This window comes from Salmo salar, chromosome 26 (assembly GCF_965601325.2).
Source record: "Salmo salar chromosome 26, fSalSal1, whole genome shotgun sequence".
NCBI lineage: Eukaryota > Metazoa > Chordata > Actinopteri > Salmoniformes > Salmonidae > Salmo > Salmo salar.
In genome coordinates, this window is record NC_138316.1 from 30,243,994 (window position 1) to 30,265,056 (window position 21,063).

The 21,063-nt window shown below is 45.3% G+C and overlaps 1 non-coding gene across 1 annotated transcript; it reads right to left on the reverse strand.

Annotated features, from left to right (window-relative positions):
- Window positions 1-14,191: 14,191 nt before the first annotated feature.
- On the reverse strand, window positions 14,192-14,244 carry LOC123730856 (U7 small nuclear RNA). The gene has a single exon (XR_006762308.1). It is a non-coding gene; the product is annotated as a U7 small nuclear RNA (small nuclear RNA).
- Window positions 14,245-21,063: the final 6,819 nt, after the last annotated feature.

The window sequence follows — 21,063 nt, forward strand, 5'->3', positions numbered from 1 at the left end:
TGCCAGTACCAGATCAATGTGGAGCTATATACAGGGAGTACCAGTACCAGATCTATGTGAGGCTATATACAGGGAGTACCAGTACCAGATCTATGTGGAGCTATATACAGGGAGTACCAGTACCAGATCAATGTGGAGCTATATACAGGGTTTACCAGTACCAGATCAATGTGGAGCTATATACAGGTAGTACCAGTACCAGATCAATGTGGAGCTATACACAGGTAATACCAGTACCAGATCAATGTGAGGCTATATACAGGGAGTACCAGTACCAGATCAATGTGGAACTACATACAGGTAGTACCAGTACCAGATCAATGTGGAGCTATTTACAGGTAGTACCAGTACCAGATCAATGTGGAGCTATATACAGGTAATACCAGTACCAGATCTATGTGAGGCTATATATAGGAAGTACAAGTACCAGATCTATGTCAAATTTATTTTTTCAATAAATTTATTGTTATATAGCCCTTCGTACATCAGCTGATATCTCAAAGTGCTGTACAGAAACCCAGCCTAAAACCCCAAACAGCAAGCAAAGCATGTGAAAGAAGCACAGTGGCTAGGAAAAACTCCCTAGGAAAATCTCCCTTGAAAGGCCAAAAACCTAGGAAGAAACCTAGAGAGGAACCAGGCTATGAGGGGTGGCCAGTCCTCTTCTAGCTGTGCAGGGTGGATATTATAACAGAACATGGTCAAGATGTTAAAATGTTAAAATGTTCATAAATGACCAGCATGGTCAAATAATAATAATCATAGTAGTTGTCGAGGGTGCAACAAGCACGTCCGGTGAACAGGTCAGGGTTCCATAGCCGCAGGCAGAACAGTTGAAACTGGAGCAGCAGCACGGCCAGGTGGACTGGGGACAGCAAGGAGTCATCATACCAGGTAGTCCTGAGGCATGGTCCTAGGGCTCAGGTCCTCCGAGAGAAAGACAGAAAGAGAGAAAGAGAGAATTAGAGAGAGCATATTTAAATTCACACAGGACACCGGATAAGACAAGAGAAATACTCCAGATGTAACAGACTGACACTAGCCCCCCGTCACATAAACTACTGCAGCATAAATGTGTGAGGCTATATACAGGGAGTACCAGTACCAGATCTATGTGGAGCTATTTCCAGGTAGTACCAGTACCAGTACCAGATCAATGTGGAGCTATATACAGGTAGTACCAGTACCAGATCTATGTGGAGCTATATATATAGGAAGTACCAGTACCAGATCAGTGTGGAGCTATATACAGGGAGTACCAGTACCAGATCAATGTGGAGCTATATACAGGTAGCACCAGTACCAGATCAATGTGGAGCTATATATATATATAGGAAGTTCCAGTACCAGATCAATGTGGAGCTATATACAGGGAGTACCAGTACCAGATCTATGTGGAGCTATATACAGGTAGTACCAGTACCAGTACCAGATCAATGTGGAGCTATATACAGGTAGTACCAGTACCAGATCTATGTGGAGCTATATATATAGGAAGTACCAGTACCAGATCAGTGTGGAGCTATATACAGGGAGTACCAGTACCAGATCAATGTGGAGCTATATACAGGTAGCACCAGTACCAGATCAATGTGGAGCTATATATATATATAGGAAGTTCCAGTACCAGATCAATGTGGAGCTATATACAGGGAGTACCAGTACCAGATCAATGTGGAGCTATATACAGGTAGTGCCAGTACCAGATCAATGTGGAGCTATATATAGGAAGTACCAGTACTAGATCAATGTGGAGCTATATACAGGGAGTACCAGTACCAGAACAATGTGGAGCTATATACAGGGAGTACCAGTACCAGATCAATGTGGAACTATATACAGGAAGTACCAGTACCAGATCAATGTGGAGCTATATACAGGAAGTACCAGTACCAGATCAACGTGATGCTATATACAGGAAGTACCAGTACCAGATCAATGTGGAGCTATGTACAGGAGGTACCAGTACCAGATCAATGTGCAGAGGTATGAGGTATTTGAAGTAGATATGTACATGAAAGCAGGGTAAAGTGACTAGGCATCAGGAAAGATAATAATAAGGTATTTGAAGTAGATATGTACATGAAAGTAGGGTAAAGTGACTAGGCATCAGGATAGATAATAATAAGGTATTTGAAGTAGATAAGTACATGAAAGCAGGGTAAATTGACTAGGCATCAGGATAGATAATAATGAGGTATTTGAAGTAGATATGTACATGAAAGCAGGGTAAAGTGACTAGGCATCAGGATAGATAATAATAAGGTATTTGAAGTAGATATGTACATGAAAGCAGGGTAAAGTGACTAGGCATCAGGATAGATAATAACAAGAATAAATAAACAACAGAGTAGCAGCAGCAGCAAATTATGAGTGTAAAAGTGTGAGTGTGTGTATGTGAGTGTGCGTGTGTGTTGTGTCAGTATGTGTGTGTGTGCGTTATGTATGTGCGTATGTTGTGTATGCATTTATTGACTATTTAGCATTCTGGTTATTTAGCAGTCGTATGGCTTGGGAGTAGAAGCTGTTCTGTAGCCTGTTGGTCCGAGAGCCGATGCTCCGGTACCATTTGCCGATGGTAGCAGAGCAAACAGTCTATGGTTTGGGTGACTAGACTCTTTGGCAATTTTTCGGGTCTTCCTAAAGTAGGCCTACACATCCATCTGCCTAGGCTGTGATCTACAATCCATACAACAGTCTCCACAAACCACTCCACCAGCGCTCTACAGTAGTCTACATATTTAAGCTCTGATCTGCGAGCGGGTGACGCAGTTAGTTCACTAATAAAGAGATAATGAGCGAGTCGAACGGATGGATCCCTGTGATCTGCAATGGGGGCCACAGTGCAAAAGTTTACCTTCCCAGGCCGTGGAGATGAAGGAGATGGAGGGAGAGTCTAGAGCATGCTGTACAAGCAGCCTGCAGGATGAAAGGCGAGGCCTGAGTCTGCAGCATAGATCTACATCCACAGAGGGGATTACTAACACCTACTTCCAGCTTAGGACAGACTTTTTGAAGTTTGGGATGGGAGGGAAGAGAGAGATCCCTTTGGCTAGAGTCCTGTTTGATTCTGGTGGGAGTCCTCTCTCCTAATCCCCCTATCCCGTTCTCACCTTCTGCCTGATCCACTGCCTCCTCTTCTTTTCTCCTCCCTCCCTTCATCCCCCCGGTCCGGGATCATTATCCGCCCCTCCGCCCCGCTCGGCCAAGGGGGCTCCCCCTCATTAATTTCCCTAAGAAGATTACAGAGTGCGCGTTTGTTGTTGTTGTTTGAGCCATCTGATTTGCCTAAGCCCTTTGTTTTTTCATCTGGTTTACACTTTAATGCCCCCCGAATGAGTTCCACCCAATGACAGGGGAGCTCAAACTGACCCACTGCTCTGCGGAGAAGAGAAGAGAAGAGAAGAGGAGAGGAGAGGAGAGGAGAGGAGAGGAGAGGAGAGGAGAGGAGAGGAGAGGAGAGGAGAGGAGAGGAGAGGAGAGGAGAGGAGAGGAGAGGAGAGGAGAGGAGACAAGAAGGGGAAGATCAAGCTGACCCACTAAACTACTCTGCTGAGAAGAGAAGAGGAGAAGAGGAGAGGAGAGGAGAGAAGAGAAGACAAGACAGTAGAGATCAAGCTGACCCACTGCTCTGCTGAGGAGAGGGGAGGAAAAGAGAAGAAGCAGAGAAGAACTTAAGGGACTGTGAACTGGGCTTCAGCCGGAGGGGGAGGATGGAAGATTTAGATGTGCTGGAGGAGGAAACACACACTTATTTAACCTCCACTCATCTGACTACTATCCTCAGCATATGCAGTTCTAAAGGGCCTGCTACCTCAGAGCTCTAAGCCAGAGCCAGCCTCCACATGGTTGATAAGGAAGATGGAGGACCTCATGCCCATAGCCTACTGTTGTCAGAGCCCTGAGCAAACCAGTGTTCTCACACGTGATAAGGACGGACCACAGGCCTCCATAACCTACAGTCAGTAGCTGCTTTTGTCTGGAATAGAAACAATACACTGCCTTGGCCAGACTGGAGCTAACCTAGCCGTTGTTGTAGCGGCCTGCCAAATTCTATCCTGAAAAATGAACTCTCAGAATGATGTGGTCAGTTGGCAGGCCAGCAGGATGCGTTGGGCCTCCCTCTCTTGAAATCCTCTTGTTTTTACGACCTAAAACTGGATGGGGAATTATTTTGCGATGACCGCTTGGGTGCTCTGATCGCTCCGTCTTCCCTATGTGGCATCTCATTAGTAAGACGAACACAGTCTGACCACGGTCCAACAGCAACTTGGCAGTCAAGTTCGGCAGGGCTCTGCTCGTCCCACACATCATTATCAGCTGAACGTTATGTCATTAATCCAGCTTTTCATAAGAAAAGAAGGTGGTCTGTGGTTGTAAATGTGGATGGACAGAGTGCAGAGAGGGGACTCTCTCACCCAGTTGAAGTGAGAATTCAACATTCATAAAATGTCCTCTTCTTGTGTTGCTATGTTCTGTTTATCATTACAAACAGTTAGATGTCATGGCTAGTGTGTTGAAGGAAGCATGGCATTTTAATTGTATTACTTATTCATCAAGCAAAATTAATACCTTTAATAAATACGTATATTTCCCATTACTTTGAGTGTGTAACTGAATTAAAAGGAAACCATATTAAAATTCTGTGTGATAAAACGCAAATATATAGCACTGACAGAGAATATAGTTATTTACATCAGCACCAAGGGCAACAAAGGGCATCCCTGATCCAACACACACACATACACACCCCAAACAATATGCACCAACCCCCAGCCAAACGACCTAACCTAGACACACACAGGTTCCTATCAGCACCGAACAATTCAATACAATTAATCTGACAAAGTAAAATGTAATTGATTGATAAGGACCACAACGGCCAGCGCTCACCTTCCCAGTGTGCATTTGTTTTGGAGCGCAACCACAGACAGCCAGAGCAGATGCCATCAGCCCCATCAACGGGCCTGGCCCTTATCAGCCACCGGGATCGAAATGTAGCCCTTTCGGAGTATCGCCACCATCACCCCAAGTGGCAGGCCGGTGAAAAGGCCCACCACTAATAGGACAGGCATCAGAGAGGTACATCTCTGACCAGATCAAAAAGACATAGCAGACCAGAGAGAGATGCTCTGCTCTTTAAGGTCAGAACAGCTGACTTTGCCTTATGTCTTTAAACAAAAACATTCTCTGACGAACAGCGAGCAAGAATCTTGAGGACAGTGACTTGTATAGACCTACCCGAAGAGAGAATGGACTGATTGAAAAAGAAAGGCTTTCTTTGTCCGGGTTGCTAGTCTCTCTTTTTTTTCATTTAGCGAAAACAAGAGCGAGCCAGACAACAGTTGTGACTAGAATACATCACTGGGAATAAATGAAAGATGTTGGCTGCATAAACTCAGTCTTGTTTAACCTGCAACAATGTCAACAGTTCAGCATTGATCTAGAAATGGAAAAATACCGCTGCCTGCTTCTGCCTGATGTGTAATTACAGAATGACTGTATCTGTGTCTGGGGATCCTTTCATCACAGTGTTAGCAGGACAAGTGGTGGCACAGAGTCTGAATCACGTAGATGCTGCTGGCTTCTAAACAACGAGAGGAAGGTTGTATGTTGGCCTTGGTTTGGACGAGGACATCAAAAATACAACGTGGGCGTATAAAATTGTATTTCTGCACAGGCACACGTAACAACAAGCAGATGTATACATTGGTTTTCCTCACTCACTGAACTGACCAATGCTATGTACAATATAATAATATAATCAAGCCCACTACACTGGTGTTACAAACGCTATGCTCTACCAACTGAGCTTCAAAGGACCATCTGTCTGGTGCTTCCCCATATATACAAAATGAAGTGTTAATATAATAACACAGGTATCCATTAACGTGATCCTTCTGGTCCTTCACCAGCATTTATAACATGTCAGTGTCCTGTCCCTCTGGTCCTTCACCAGTATTTATAACATGTCTGTGTCCTGTCCCTCTGGTCCTTCACCAGTATTTATAACATGTCTGTGTCCTGTCCCTCTGGTCCTTCACCAGCATTTATAACATGTCTGTGTCCTGTCCCTCTGGTCCTTCACCAGCATTTATAACATGTCTGTGTCCTGTCCCTCTGGTCCTTCACCAGCATTTATAACATGTCTGTGTCCTGTCCCTCTGGTCCTTCACCAGCATTTATAACATGTCTGTGTCCTGTCCCTCTGGGGTTTCACCAGCATTTATAACATGCCTGTGTCCTGTCCCTCTGGTCCTTCACCATCATTAATTATACCTTGTCTGCATCCTGTCCCTCTGAGTCCTTCACCAGCATTTATAATATGTCAGTGTCCAGTCCCTTTGAGTCCTTCACCATCATTAATTGTAACATGTTAGTGTCCTGTCCCTCTGAATCCTTCAACAGTATTTATAACATGTCACTGTCTTGTCCTTCTGAGTTCTTAATCCAGTATTAGTTATAAAATGTCTCTGTCCTGTCCATCTTCCTCCCCACCTAGAGATCCCCCTCACCCCCTCACCAGCCAGCCACCACCTTCCATCCTGGCCTCAGCCTCCAGCCCCTAGCCTCTTCTCTAGCCTCCTCCCCAGCCTCCACTCTCCATCCCTTTTTTCCTCCACCCCTCAGCCTCCACCCATCATCCCTCCACCCCTCAGCCTGGTTCCACATCTGGAAGTGCCTCGGCCCATGACGGACAGCCCGCTGTGAGCGTTTACTGCCCATGACATGCTGGGGATTATCTGCTAAGGTTCTTTGGTTTGGTAAAGTCAGCCTCCCATTCCTCAGCGGCTAAAGTCAGTTCTTGTTATGTACTAATAAAGCCATTTTTCATTTTGGGTTTGGGGTGTGTATGAAGGGATAGGCGAGCGTAAACATGTCATCTGGAAGGATGAGGTGTGTGTGTGTGTGTGTGTGTGTGTGTGTGTGTGTGTGTGTGTGTGTGTGTGTGTGTGTGTGTGTGTGTGTGTGTGTGTGTGTGTGTGTGTGTGTGTGTGTGTGTGTGTGTGTGTGGTGTGTGTGTGTGTAAAATGCATGTGTGCAATGCAATTGTGGCTGCTTTCTCCTCTCTCCTGCTGCATCCTGGCCCTCTTGGGTCCCTGCAGGAAGTGGGCAGTGGGGCCTGCAGGGTGCAGGGCCCAGTCGGTTCAAATCCTCTTCCCCTGTGATGCCAGGCGGGGAGGCTGATGGGGGAAACAGGGGAGGGTGGTAGAGACATGGGAAGAATGGGGGAGGCAGGGTAGGATGGGGGAGGCAGGGGAAGATGGGGGAGATGGGGGAGAGAGAGTGAGACTGGGGGAGTCTGTTTGAGGGAGAGTGGGAGAGATTGTGGAGGCAGTATGGGGAAAACAGTGGAGGCTTATGGGGGAGGCAGGAGGGTGAGTGGGAGGCAGGAGGGAAAGGGGAGGCTGTATGGGGGAGGCAGGAGGGAGACGGGGAGGCTGTATGGGGAGGCAGGAGGGAGAGGGGGGGCTGTATGGGGAGGCAGGAGGGAGAGGGGGGGTTGTATGGGGAGGCAGGGGGGAGAGGGGAGGCTGTATGGAGAGGCAGGAGGGAGAGGGGAGGCTGTATGGGGAGTCAGGAGGGGGTGGGTGTATGGGGAGGGAGGAGGGAGAGGGGGAGGCAGGATGGAGAGGGGGAGGCTGTATGGGGAGGCAGCAGGGAGAAGGGGTAGCTGTATGGGGAGGTAGGAGGGAGAGGCTGTATGGGGAGGCACGAAAGTGAGGGGGAGGCAGGAGGGAGAGGAGAAGCTGTAAGGGGAGGCAGGAGGGGGAGGGGGAGGGGGAGTAAGGGCGGAGAGGGGGAGGCTCTATGGGGAGGAAGGAGGGAGAGGGGGAGGCTGTACTGTATGTGAGAGACGGGAGGAGCCTGCTGCAGCCACACTGGGCCTCAGTCAATGGCAGCAGGAGACAGAAGGAGAGGCGCTGCAGGCGGCAACTAGGCCGGGCTCCCTGACGGCCTCACCCCACTGATCCCACAAATTCGGTAAACTTCATGGAAATGTAATAAGTGCCGCTGCTTTGTGTTCGCCTGCAGAGCCCAGAGCCACAGCAGAGCCCAGGCCTGGATAGATGGTGCTGGGAGGCACATGTGTGATGATTTACACAGCATACAGACAGACAGCCACACAGTCTGCATCCCAAATATTCCATATTCCCTATATAGTGCACTACTTTTGACTATGGACTCTGGTCAAAAGTAGTGCACTTTATAGGGAATAGGGTGACGTTTGGGACAGACACACAGACACTGGCTACCTGCCCTTTTTCTTCCTCCTCCTCCTCTAACCAAGGGAAGGAGGGAGGTAGAGAAGTCCTGTTAGTGTGGGTCTAGAAGCTACAGAGACAGCCATGACCCCAGGGCCTGCGCTGCTTAAGCCAATATAGACTCTGTACGTCCTGAGGGGGAATAATATCTATCTGGGGCTGCTGGCATGGGCCTGTCTTATTTCCCCCTCCCTCCCTCTCCTCCCTTGCTCTTTCTTCCTTCATCCCTCCCCTCTCTTCCTCCCTCTCTCTTTCCCTCCTTCAAAGGGAAGCCTCGCCTCGGCTGCTTCTGCCAGGCTAGAGAGCAGAGCCTTTGAGTTAAAAGGACCAGTCTGTTCTGCGCTTCTCATTTTGAAATCATCCGATTTTGCTCTCTGGTCCCAGGTCTCTCCTCTTCCAGTGACTGCATGGCTTCTGCCTGCCTGCTGCTCTGTTCTGAGCAGCACTCTCTCTGCCATGACAACTAAATAGCCCCCCTAATACCACTTCATAAAGCAGAGGAGTATCCTACAGACTAGGTGCTGTAAATGAAAGACATAAATGTTGGCTTCATGGAAGGCTTTAAGAGTGAACCTTCCACTGAAATGACAGGAGTGGCTTAACAGCCGGGGCTAAATGATTCCTTAACTAGGCATAATTTATAGACATGTCCTAGGGTGAGGAATGAATGTATCACCATGTTACGAGGACTGGGACCAGGAGGAGAGCAGAGGAGGGGTGTGTGTGCTCCTACAGTACGTGAGTGTGTGACAGTATGCTCTGTATTAACAACAGCTGGGGTAGGGTGGGTTGATATTCAGAGTTAGAGGGCAGATCAAGAGGTGAAGGGGAGACATGATGGCAAGCAGGAAAACACATTAGTCAGCGTATCCTCTGTCACAAAGGCACCAGTGGTCAGTAATACAGACTGTATACACTAACAGACCTCAACTCTATTCACTGCCACAGAACCTGACAATGTCACTGTAAACAACAAACACCTCAACTGTCCCCTCACCCGTTTGCCATGTCAACACTCATTTTCTCAGAAAAACATCCCACAAGAACGACAGATGAGAAAAAGAAAAAAAACATGAAAATAATACTCTCCTCCTTTCCCAAACCCATGCAGAGATAAGATGTTTATTCTGCTGTTTATTTAGCTGAGTTTCTTATCAGCAGACAGACAACAATGAACAGGTGCAGACACCTATTGCTCGCAGATGACAAGAGATGGAGTTGAGTGAAGAAGAACTCTCGGAGAGAGATAAGAGCTTTTCTACCCACCTCGCCAAGGTTCCGCGTTCCCGACGTTCCGCTCCCCGTGTTCCGCCAGCAGTGTTCTGATGAGGCTGTTAAGCAGATGAATGCTCCCATCATTTACCCATCGGGCTGTTTGTAAGCCAACAATTCCTCGATTCATTTTTCACATAATCTTTCCCCTCTTTATCGTGTCGGGGGCTTTGAGGGTTGCCTGCTGAGGTGTGTGTGTGTTTGTCTGCGTGTGTGCATGTGTTTGTGTGTGTGTGTGTTTGTACTACAGAGAGATGAGGGGGGCAGACAGGCAAAGTGGAAGGACGCTGAGCTCTCTGAGGGGATGTTTGGCTTTGTAATTTCACCCTTGAAATTCGTGATTACAAACGGGACAACTTTTTTAATTTTCTCTTTTGTCTGGGATTCAGCTGCCTGACAGTGTGCCCCAGCAGCCAGGCCTTTTAATCAATCACCTAGATAATCAAATGTCACTGGCTATCTGCTCCATGTAATTACTTTTGCAATTAAAAATCAATCTCCAGTCACCTGGTCTAATTAGAGCGATGGGCAGATCTTCATCTAGATTGATTTTATAATACATATTGACTTCAAATGCCATAATGTTGCCATATTCCTTTATTTTCATGCTCTGCAGATGAACAAAACAAAGCCGGGGAACATGGGAAATTATCTGGGAGGGGTTGCTCCGATGCTCCGAGCTTTGATTCCCAGGAAGTAAAAGGTCTCAGGCCCTGGAAAGGTTCACCTCATCTCCATCTAATGATGACAACCAACGCTCCTCTTGGAGGGGGAGGAGGAGGAGGGGGAGGAGGAGGGGACAAATGGCAGGCCAATAAGCTGAATGACAGGCTACAGCCATTAAAAAAACATTTGTTGGAAACATAAGCTTATACGGTGCAGCAGAATAACTGATAGCCACAGAGCCAGGGCCCTCCTCCAGAATACAAATGTAATCTATAGAGGTTCTAATAATGATGTGAGGGGACAAGGGAGAACATTGGCTTTTAACACAATATTGACATCCAAACGCGTGTTATCTTGGGGATCTAACACGGCTCACTACGCGGCGTCTCTCATTCTCCCCCTATACATCATGACGGCCGCCACCGGGACCGCCAGCGGCTGGATATAAACCAATAAAACCCTGGTGCTGGAGAGAGACAGGTTGAAACAGGTTGTTCATGACTCTCTCTCTCACAGCGTTAGCAGATTTGTTTCTGGGCAAAACAGGCAGATGTGTCCATCTGGATGACATCATAATGACATGTGGGGACATGGTCGGGGACAGGCGTGTGACAGGCGTGTTGTAGCAGTACGGTTCTCTAGCTAGCGTGTCTCTCTCTGTCTCACAGGCCTTCAGGGAGACCACTGACAGACAGCACCAATAATGAACCTCTCCTCCTACATATGCCTGTTCTGACACACACACACACACACACACACACACACACCTGCACACACGCACACACGCACACACACACACACACACGCACACATGCAGACGCATGCATTCACGCCCACTCATACATACATACACACGCAGACGCATTCACCCCCACTCATACATACATACACACGCAGACGCATTCACGCCCACTCATACATACATACACACGCAGACGCATTCACGCCCACTCACACATACATACACACGGCCTCAAGGAGAGTGGTAATCATGCACGTCAGACAACAATGAAGGCTATAGGGAGACAGTATACTTATAGACCAGCTGAACCTGAACAAGACAATCTGTAGGCCTACCAGTCATGGGTCTATTGAGATACAAGTAGATTTAAATGCACTCTTCAACCAATCAATTCACTCTTTTCCTACCAGGTGATTGGAACTACGATGCTACTAATACTGTATTAAATTGCTATAGCTCTCTATATCCAAAAGTGATTATTTCTGTCCCTCAGAAGTGAGATGAGGTGTGAGAGAGGCAAGGCATCCCTCCTCCCCCTGGCAAGGGGAAATAGAGAGCTCTAAAGAGTCTGTAAACCCAATCCAGACAGCCAAAGTGATTAGAGGGGAGATCAAAACCATATAACCCTGAGGAGATGGGAGAGAGAGAGAGAGAGAGAGAGATAGAGAGAGAGAGATGAAAGAGAGCATGGAGGGATTAAACCAATATCACACTGATGGGGGTATGATCGGACCGATCCATTAGTGTCTAAAGAGAGGCGTAAACAAAGGCCTAGTTACCCCGTCGCTCCGCTCCTCTAGGCCAGCCTGGTGTGTAGTGGATGTGAATGGTGATTGGGCTGCTTTAGCGCAGTGCTGCTGAGGTGGAGGTGGAGGGAGGCCTTCTCCCCTTCTCTTCTCCCACTGTGCCCAGTAATAAGGGCAGCACTTATCACCCGTCGCCTCCAGCCACTTCCAAAGGTGCAGGGGCACACACACACGCGCACACACACACAGGAGAACACACACATCCACCCGGGCCCAGAGAGGAGTAATTAATCATCATGGAGAGGGAGCTGTCAGATCCCCAGGTCTTTCCTACTGATAATGCTGCCTCCACAATTTAGCCTGATGGAGATGAGATTTCCCTTTCACCTCTGGCAACAAAAGAAAAAGAGAAGAGAGAGACAAAACACGAAACAAATATATATAGCACAACCCACAGTGGCCAATCGGTGGATTTAATGATTACCTTGCTCCTCTTAAGGGTGACGTCCTTATCAAGTCTAAGTGACCCGATCAATAGTATTCCTCTCCACCATTCCTGAAATAGCTCTCCCATCAACCCCCCCATCTCCCCCATCTCCCCCCCAGCCCCCCCCCCTCCCCCCACCCCCCACCCCCACCCCCTCTCTGTTACCACACCAGCTGTTATTAAAGGCCTCTCTCCTTGTGGGGTTTGGACTTTAGAAATATCAGCAGGTCAATATTTTCACTGATTATTATTTAGCTGTAACAGAAATTGCCATTATCGTTTTTTGTTTGTTTTTGTAGGGGTTAGCACCTGAAGTTAAATATGAGTTGATGGGATTTTCACAATAACATAAGGTATACAGGTCAATGTTTTTGTTCAACAAATACAAAGCAATAATCTGAACTTGATATTGACAAAATGTCTACATTTTTATTGGCCCTACAATGTTGTGAAAATGGTATTGAGCAACTACAGTAATGGCCAAATGATGTGAATTTGACAATACTGAATATGTATGAATACTATGTTTTTGCATTGGCTTCAATGTTGCCTTTCCCATGGTCAAAGTGCTCCCTCTCTCCTAGGGTTCATGACCTATGGTGGTGTTGGGTCTATGGTGCTGGGTTAAGGTGTTAAGTACTAGCTGGCTTTGCCTCTGTAGTCCTCTGGCCTCGAGCCATGAGCTCTGCCCCCTGGTCTGGCCAGACTGGAATGTTTTCCTATGCTCTTTTAAAAGCACATTTCAGAGACGGTTTATTTGCAGATTGGGTGTCAGGTACAAATAAGCGTGATGACTCTATAGAATCCACCGTGATAACAGGAGCGAGGGGGTACAAACACAGAAGGGGGAGATGAAAGAGGGACAGCTGCCCTGCTCAGTGCTGGGGTCTGGATCCTTATCGGCCAGGCGGTACTCTGGGTCTTTGTGAGGCCGGTCCCATCGTAAGTGGGCCACGCCTGGCGGTAGGTTCAAAGCCCTCCCCTCCCTTTCTCTTTCTCTTTATTCTCTCTCTATTTATGTACTCTTTCTCTCGTTCTCCCTCTGTCTGTGTTTGTAGACAGATCAACCAGTCAACAATCATTCAATCCCTTGAACTATTCCAGTGAACATGATATCCCTTGACCTTGACCAATTGTAACCTTTGAGCAATACCTATAGCTCCCAATGGCCCTCGATTGCTTGTTTTTTTGTGGTCCTTGGGGTCTTGGGCTGAATCTCAATGCTCAAAGTACTTATTGTCTGCTATGTTAGGCTAATAGAATCTCCCTCAAACAAAGTCTGGCTAGAAGAGCCTAAAAGAGGCAACAAACAGTCTGCAAGAAAAACATGTCAGTTCTTTGCAAGACCCACATCAAAAAACATTATCGTTTACTGTAGTATAAATACTGTTTTTGCAGACATTAATGTAGTATTTTTTTGTGTGGATATTACTGTAGTATTTACTATAGTGTTTTTTCCATTATTACTGTAGTATATTATAGTATTTACATTTTATTATAGTATTACTAGTTAAAAAACTATAGTATATACTGTAGTACTTACTGTAGTGTTTTTGTAGACACTACTGTAGTATTTACTACAGTGTTTTTGTTTTATTATCTTTGACATAAGCTAGGTTTCCATCCAATTGGTGACAGATTTTCATGGGAATATTCTGAAATCCTCATAAAAACAAAACATTTCCCACCAGAGATGTGTTTCCATGAAATTGACTTGTTGCAGCTAAAAGGTTGTGCTTGATGACGTATTGCACATAAAAATAACTTTTAGGGTTAAATTCCCGTAATACCGAATAAATGTATTTCCATCTCATTTTCAACTCTACCGCCATTTCTCACATAATGAATTTTACCGACCCAAAAAGATCCACATTGTCTAGCGTAATTTGTTTTGTGGACATTTGGAAAGTTTACTGACACATTTGCTGTTTCCATCAGGTCTGTCGGGAAATGTTTTATTCGACATGTACTTTACTCACATAAAATGGTTGGATGGAAACCTGGTTATTGAAGTGGCTTTCTCCTTGAGCAAACCTACTGGACAAATATTAAAAGAACACATTTTCCATAAGCTGCAGGGAACACAATTTATGATCTATACTTGGCATGTAGATTTCTAACTCATGGGTGGCACAAATTGGGATATGGGGGAGGGGAATGGGCAGGGTATATGCACATTAATTCTAGCATATCAGTACAGTGTGTAGTACAGCATTCTACAGTATACTACAGTTTACTACATCATTCTATAGTAAGTACTCATCCTCATACTGTATTTATTTATTTATTTTGCTCCTTTGCACCCCAGTATCTCTACTTGCACATTCATCTTCTGCACATCTACCATTCCAGTGTTTAATTGCTATATTGTAATTACTTCGCCACCATGGCCTATTTATTGCCTTAACTTACCTCATTTGCACTCACTGTATATAGACTTTTTGTTTTCTTTTGTTCTACTGTATTATTGACTGTATGTTTTGTTTATTCCATGTGTAACTCTGTGTTGTTGTATGTGTCGAACTGCTTTGCTTTATCTTGGCCAGGTCGCAGTTGCAAATGAAAACTTGTTCTCAACTTGCCTACCTGGTTAAATAAAGGTGAAATAAATAAAATACACATGATCAAGGGATACTACAGTGTGTAGTATAGTATTCTACAGTATACTACAGTTTACTACATAATTATATAGGAAGTACTACACATGATCGAGGGATAGTACAGTGTCTATTTATTTGTAATACATTTATTTAATTTGATTTATTTGACCTTTATTTAACTAGGAAAGTCAGTTAAGAACAAATTCTTATTTATTTATTTACAAACCCTAACCCAGACGACGCTGGGCCAATTGCGTGCCACCCTACGGGACTCCCAATCACGGCTGGTTGTGATACAGCCTGGAATCGTACCAGGTTCTGTAGTGACTTAGACCGTATAGTATTCTACAGTATATTACAGTATACTACAAAATGATATAGTAAGTACTACAATTGATCAAAATATACTACAGTGTGTAGTTTAGTATTCTACAGTTTACTACAGTTTACTACATAATTCTATAGTTAGTACTGTAGTATTTCCTAGTAAAGTAGTATTGTTTCAAAATGTCAACAAGATCGCCTTATTGACATTGAAACTACCTTTCTGTTCTGTCCTGACTTTCTAACTCTACTGTACACTCTGAAGGTAAAATATTTGGCAACAGAGAACAGATTTCCTTTTTATTGCTGTGACATATAGTCAATACTCAATATAGTTGCAGACACCCCCAGGCACAGAAGCAGGCAGTTGTGTATAGAGATTGTCAGTGAGTTATTCTGACCCCCTACTGTAATCATGACCTTTCCAATAACATGACTCCCCTGCCCTCTCCCTCGCTCCCCAAAGGCTCTTACAACCAAGGGCTAAACTGTATTAGCCCTGCCTAGCATTCACAGCTCAGCAGCTTCTAAACAAACACATCTACAGACACACTAACAGGAACACACATACAGACACACATGGATGTGGGAGGCACTATGCTGTAATAAAACTAACACAGATACTGCACCTAACTTAATCATACACAGAGACACACAATCATGCACACACATTCACAAGCATACACACACATTCACAAACATACACAAACACAGGTGCACGTGCACCTCTACCAACTCAGCTCAAAGGAACAACATAACATGTAACCAGAGATATCATTGCAGAAATGAGGAACATGTTATGGCATGCATTTGATTATTTAGTCAAATTGCGTCCCCAGGTCATTGACTAAATAATTAGGCGATTGAAGTGACAGATTAAAAGCAGATTGGAAGTGACTCTGAAAGCAGGATAATGTTTCTCTAATCAGTTTGGTCTGAGAAATGCAGATTGTGAAATTTTCCAGCTACTTCCTTAGAAAAATGCATTTCACTTCTGATTAGGTCTGATTAGCATGCTGGAGGAGAGGGGGAGGAGAGGGGGCCGGGGCCTGATGCTCCAGGGGCACAGTCACCACTCCAGGGGAGAGGAGGAGGAGGGGAGGAGACAGGGAGAGGGAGAGGACAATGACAGTAAGGAGAGGAATGTGAGGAATACAGTGGATAACAGGGAAGAGAAGGGGGAGAGGACAGTAGGGAGAGGAGGAATGGGAGGAATACAGTGGATAACAGGGAAGAGAAGGGGGAGAGGACAGTAGGGAGAGGAGGAATGGGAGGAATACAGTGGATAACAGGGAAGAGAAGGGGGAGAGGACAGTAGGGAGAGGAGGAATGGGAGGAATACAGTGGATAACAGGGAAGAGAAGGGGGAGAGGACAGTAGGGAGAGGAGGAATGGGAGGAATACAGTGGATAACAGGGAAGAGAAGGGGGAGAGGACAGTAGGGAGAGGAGGAATGGGAGGGATACAGTGGATAACAGGGAAGAGAAGGGGGAGAGGACAGTAGGGAGAGGAGGAATGGGAGGAATACAGTGGATAACAGGGAAGAGAAGGGGGAGAGGACAGTAGGGAGAGGAGGAATGGGAGGAATACAGTGGATAACAGGGAAGAGAAGGGGGAGAGGACAGTAGGGAGAGGAGGAATGGGAGGAATACAGTGGATAACAGGGAAGAGAATTCATGTAAAATACACAGGTGGAATTAAATTTAGTTTGGAGAAGATAGGAATGTGGAAAATGTATAGTCATACTGAAAACCCAACAGGTTGTGTACAGTACATCTTGTGTAGTTCCAGGTGCATGGAGGAAAAATACTATTTTGGAAAAAGAAAGATTTATACGTGAGAGATGGAAGATGATGATGATTTAGGGGCAGATAAGCTTGAAAGAAAAGAGAGAATCTCACGGTAGGCAGGCTGAATCATGGGATAGCGTTGGAGGACTCTCCTATCCCCTACAGAGACAGGAAATCAAGACAGGGGGATCGGAAAGGATGGCGTTCCTCTGTGTACAAGAACAAGGATTATTCATTTACCGGCCCATAACAAATGAAGAGGATGCTGGATTTACACGTGCTACAAGGTCTCCAATCAAACCGTTCCTTTGTAAAGCCAGGTAATAGTTTTTGAGCAACAGCATTACAGAAGGTTAAATGTAGAACAGATGTAAGGTATAAAATACAACATGATCAAAGCGCAGGCGCTCAAGACAGATACGCCGGCAAATGATGATGAATGGGTCTCCACTGAATTGTAAGCAGCACACAAATGTAGCGAAGTGGAGGGGAGGGAGGGAGATAGTGGCCGAGGATAGGGGAGAGGGGTGTAGAGTAGTAGAAGAGTGAAGGACTAGGGGAGTGGACACTAGCGAGGGGGAAAACAATGTCGGACCTCATCGTGGATGATCCTCAACAGAAGGCCCTGGAGATGAAGTCCCTACATGCGGAATCACAGTTTGGACAATGTGTAATTGATTTCACCAACAGCTCCGAGATCACCCCTGTGATCCCTTGGATAGCCTTTCTTGTGAAAGTTTGTCTTTCTCCCAGGCTTGGCTTCCAGCACAGCCCCGCGACTGGATGACATCATCAGTCAACGGAGCAGAGCACATTTTTACCTTTATCTTTGAAAGATATATTGTCCATGTGTTGGGCCACGCTGGCAAAGATCAAAAGCCGACGCAGTGTTCTGGTGCAAAATTAAATTGAAACATGGTTTTGCTACAGAAAAAGAATCTGTTTATTTCAAGCTAGATTCTGTTACATACCTGACCCATACTCATGTACATTATTCAACTTGACTTGTCTTTTTTCTGTCTCTTGTTTTTCCATTGCAAAGCTTTAAATGGCTAATGTTATATATGCCAGGTGAGGAGCAGAGAAAGAGTGAAGTATAGATAACATGTGTTTGATATTATAATACTACATACTGTCAACATAAAAACTGGATTATTATATGAATTACTATAATTACCACACACACACACACACACACACACACACACACACACACACACACACACACACACACACACACACACACACACACGCACACACATACACACAAACCCTCACTTAAACCAAAAAACCTCTTGATTCTCATGAGTGTGTGTCCGGGATGATCATTGACTGGTGTGAGGCGTCACGCTCAGAGGGAAACCAGACAGAAGGACACATGTTTGAGCACTCAGTAATGAACTGTGACCAGGGTGCAGCTATGAGGCAGGGCCCAGGCTGAGGGGGCTCAGGGGGCATTATTAGGCCTGACAGTAGGGGGGCGCTGTGATAATTTGATGTGAACTGGCTTGATAAATCACTGTGCCATTACTGTGGCTTTAGTATCTGTTTATGCCTCTACAAATTGAAACCCCGCTGGCACAGGACTAAGGCACCGCAACTCTCCGGCCCCCTGACGATTAGTTCAAGGTGGGGAGAGTTTAGCCCGCCGGCCCCCATTGGCCATCCTCCTCTCTGTGTTTTGTCTCCCCCTCTAAGGGAGAGAAGCAGGGACATGTGTAAGCAATAAAGCCAAAAGGCTGCCTTCTACCACAGGCTGAGGTAAAGGAATGCAGAACCAAACTATAAAATAATAATGGACACTGGGGCAGGGGGCATGGGGATTGAGGTGGGGTGGAGGGGGCACTAGAGACAGCCACATCTGTAAAGGTGGTGGGTGGGGGGTTGTGGAGGGGAAGGTGGAGGGAGGGGTGAAGAGGGGGTTAGGGGTCCTGAAGCAGTGCCCTCCCCTGACCCCCAGATGCCACGTTAAAGGCAGGGCGTAGCGAGCGAGCGGCCAGGCTGGCAGCAGATCAAAAGGCTGACAGATGAAGGGCAAAGGGCAGGTTGACCTGGGTGCTAAGCTGGGGCTAAGCCTCTTAAAGCTAGAGGAGAGAAAGGTAGAGAGGGAGAGAGAAAGAGAGAGCGGAGAGGGCAGCAGCGAGAGTAGGACCGAGAGGGAGAGAGAAAGGGGAGGGAGAGATGTTGGAGAGAGAGTGAGAAAAAGGGGAGGAGGGAGAGACAGAGAGAGAGGGGTGGGAGCGAGAGAGAGAGAGCAAAAACAAGAATATAATTTACCACTCCCTTCCACTTTCTATGAAATAATCAAAGGGATGAAATAAAAGCAATGCATGTAAACAGTAAATACAGACACAGGAGTCAGATGAGATAACATTAGGTACTTGTGTGGAATCATGGTGGGAAGGGGCCCTTTTCATGTGAAGCTAATAAATCAACATCCCCAAAGCCTGTTTCAAGCAGCTTTTCATAATCACCAGAAATAAACTACAATCAGGAAAATAAGACAGACAGTTAGAGTCCTAAGGCATTTATCCGCTTTAAACATTTTCCCTTAGAAGCCACCAACTTATCATCAGCTTGTCAACACACTGACACCATTCTTTCAAATGAAACGCTAATGTGCTGATCTGAGCACAGCGGCGGTAGTATCTGTTCACCAAATCTGAGATTTGATCAAACCGTTCAGTACATTCAATTCAGTGTATACCTCGGCAAAATAAATGGAAATCATCACTAGTATTCACATAAGAAGGCTACAAACACAGCCAAGCTTCTTACCACTAATATAACTATTGACAAAGCAAAGCAAACATCTCATGGGGGGGAAATGGGTAGACAGGAATGAAGAAAACTTTGAAAAGTACAACTGATCGCTTTAGAGGAAACAGACATATCCCACAATGCAACAGGGGACAGGAAATGCCTACTGAGAGGGTAGTGCTCTCCCCCCATCTCTCTCGGACCCCGTTAAGGAAATGCATGAAATTAATAGTGACATCATGTTGCTTGGTCAACAAACGCAGGTTGATTGATGAAGACGAACGGCCGGGGTGATGGCCAGTTGTTGGCTTTTCCCGGGAGATGCCATTTCCAGCCGGCCCCTACTCTACTTCCAGCTGGTGTAAAGGATATGGGCTCTGTCCTGGCCAGCCTGCTCCAATGCCACCCCTGTCAATCAAACTGTCAGACAAGAGTTTTTTTCAAGACTCAGGGAGAGGCCTCTATAAAAACACATCCATTTAGATATGGTACTCTAAGAAAAAGGTGACAGTTGAAAGGTAGGAATTCACTCTTTATGCTTGTTGTGATTATTTAAGTATCTAGTATTTGACATATTCAAATGAGACCGTGTTGCTAGTACTTACAAAATACAGTATGTTACTATTTGTTGATTCCAGCTTATTCTAACATAATAATAGAAATGTAAAATATGATCATATATCCATTGTTTATTTACTTATGTATTTGATGTTTTCTATTACTTCATATAATAACACAGCTCATGTTTTGCATTTTATGTTTAAAAAAATATATCACTTTCCCCTGAAGGTGATGCTGTATTCCAAGATTAAATAAAAAAGAGAAATTCCTGGAATTTGTCCATTTATATAAAATTCTATGCAGCTGTTGAGAGAAAAGTTACTTGTATTTAATAAATATTTATTTCTAGTGTCTAGATATGTTCTGTATAGTGTTGTGAGAATAAAAAGTAAGAGTACAGATTCAAAGCAACCTCTTGCAGCCATGATGTATTTCCATCTTGAGTATGAAGCAACAGAGCTGTGATAAAGAACTAACACCTCAGACCTCATAATAAGGTCGCAGCACCTTCTGACACAGCCATATTGGATTTCATATGCAAGAAGTAATTCAAAGGCGGCCATTTTGTTTCATGAAAGCCAAAAGGCTATCGACTATCACACTAATAAAAAACGAAATGTAAAAACATGAATGCTAAACTTAAGTCCTGATAAACATTACACTTCATAGTTATTCAGAGTTATTCGGCTGTAGGGCTCGTGTCGGTGGTACACAGCACCTTAAAGTGGTTAAATGGCTCATCTTTAAACATGGCCAAAGCCATTGTAAAAGAGAAAGTGAATGTATCCAGTGGAGAGGAAATGTCAAGCTCTGGCAATAGGAGAGCGCTAACCTATGTGAATGAGGTC